The sequence below is a fragment of the Panthera uncia genome, chromosome C2 (genome assembly GCF_023721935.1).
Source record: "Panthera uncia isolate 11264 chromosome C2, Puncia_PCG_1.0, whole genome shotgun sequence".
In the NCBI taxonomy this organism is placed as follows: Eukaryota; Metazoa; Chordata; class Mammalia; order Carnivora; family Felidae; genus Panthera; species Panthera uncia.
This window is the reverse complement of record NC_064810.1, coordinates 16,492,330-16,494,837: the sequence shown is the minus strand read 5'-3', so window position 1 is coordinate 16,494,837 and position 2,508 is coordinate 16,492,330.

Sequence of the window (2,508 nt, the reverse complement as noted above, 5' to 3'; positions counted from 1 at the left end):
AGTTTATGGTTTGCAGCTAATCAGTTCCATGGGCTTTCAATTATGCAATGTTTAAGCAAAGTTCCCATTCTGGGATGTTGACTCTCCAGACATCCTGGCTCCAAGAAACTAAACTGTGCTACTAGATAATATACAAGACTCTTCATTCATTATGTCTGTAGATTAGAATCCCGCTTAGAAATGTTTCTTTTATAAATATGGATTTAGACCGCACTTCCTCTAATTATATTTATTGTTTCTTGGCAAACGCGTTGTGTGTGTGGTCTTGTTCTAGCATTTGCTCAAGATACAGAAAGCAAGGATGTTGTGATATATTTGGATCCCATGCTAGCTGAGGAACCATTAAGATGGCCCAGCTGGGAGATTCTACTGGAGACTCTACAATTAAAGATCCATTCATGGAGTTATTGTTACACGAAGTTACTCAGATATGGAAAAATGTAGTGATATATAGGATTATATGTTCTGATGGATTATGTTCATTAAGTCCTAAGATTGAACCCAGCTCTGTATAGAGAGAGGACTGTTTTCCATGAAAAGAGTTGGAAATGTCAAGTCCATTCATCTTGGAAAATATCCAATCTGGGGGCAGGAAATGAGCACTAGAGAAGAGCCCTTTAGACTCAGTAAGGAAAAAGGCAGTGATAAAATTAGTTTCTTTAGCCCATGGGGAGGTTCCAGTGGTGAACTCCAGGTAAGAGTGACTCAAGAATATGCTCACTGGAGACACCAAAATGCGTCCTGTAACTTGGAGGTGTGACACGTCTAGTCATAGAAGGGCTTGTTCCCAGTTGTCTGTGTGGCGGTTCCCTTTTTCTAGCCTCGTATTTTCTCATTGTTCTCCAAATGCTGGAAACATGACTGTATCTTCAAATAGTATACTCCACACCTAATACATAGGCTCATTCTTGAAAAGATTATTTAAAATTAATTAAACAGAGGCTGCCAATCATAGGAGATAATGTGACTAATCGAACCAATAGAATGAAATCAAGATTCTAATTTGGTCTTGGAATCTGAAGAGATTATAGTCATTATAGTCAACTACAAGCATTAGCATTTTCTACTTTGTTGCATGTTATTGACATATAAGAATCATTATTTTTAAACGTCAATAGAGTACTGGGTTGTGTATGTGAAATGAGAGTCTTATGGATTTAATGAGAACCAGAACTGCATTGAAACTGATGCCCAAGAAGTTTTTGTGAATTTTTTTTTTTAAAGAAAGCAGCATGATAGGGGCAGCTGGGTGGCTCAGTCAGTTGAGCGTCCAACTCTGGCTCAGGTCATGATCTTGCAGTTTGCAAGTTCGAGCCCCATGTTGGGCTCTGTGCTGACAGCTCAGAGCCTGGAGCCTGCTTCAGATTCTGTGTCTCCCTCTCTCTCTCTGCCCCTCCCCCGTTCATGCTCTGTCTCTCTCACTCTCAAAAATAAATAAACATTGAAAAAAAATTAAAGCAGCATGGTAGCAGTGAACTATTATTTCTCTTCTCTCCACAGGCCTTCTTCCTCCCCCAGAATGACTGGGAAATCTTATGACTTTCTAAGTGAAGCCGTGATAATTTTCTGGAAAATGAATTCAGTTGATGTAAAAGTGGCTTTTTAAAAACTATTTTAAAATTCTCAGGAGAGGCTCCTGGCTGGCTCGGTTGGAGGAGCATGAGATTCTTCATCTCAGGCTTGTGAATTAAAGCCCCATGTTGGATGTAGAGATTACTTAAGTAAAACTTAAAAACAATTTTTTTAATTTTAAAAAAGTCTCTAGAAAATATATTATTTCTCAATTATTATTATTGTTTTTTTAACTTCTCATTATCTTGAAAGCTTCATTCAATATTTCCATATCACAGACACAATGGGCCATAGTCAAATGCTTTTACCTCATAACAATCCCTAATTTCACTTGGAAGTTTTATTAATAACATTATGAGAATATATTTCTCAATCTTTCAAAGACATACATTGATGCATTTTGATTTCAATTTATATATCAGTAAAGGTTCATTTTAGAAAACATAAACCATGTTAAGTGTCTTATGAAAAAAGGGACGTAATGTGGGAACTAGGTGTAATGTAGTAATTGGAAGGGTTGAGGGAACAAGTTCTAAATTGAATCCAAAAGGGAAGCTATCAGGGTGCCTGAGTGGCTCAGTTGGCTAAACTTAAGACTCTTGATTTTGGCTCAGGTCATGGTCTCGTGGTTCGTGAATTTGAGCCCCACATGAGCTGTCAGCATGGAGCCTCCTTGGGATTCTCTCTCTCCATCTCTGTCTGCAACCCCCCCCCCACTTTCTGTCAAAGTAAATAAATAAACACTTATAAAAAAAGGGGGGGAAACTATGTGTTTGTGGCCACCATTTAAACTAGTTTCAACTTTAGGAACCTGACAAAATGAACGTCTAAATCCTCCTTCTAAAAGAAAGTAAGCCAGATCAATAAACATCTTTTTACTGACACCCAAGATTCTTGAAGAATGAACCATGTGACCTGTTGGACTTTTCAAAGCAG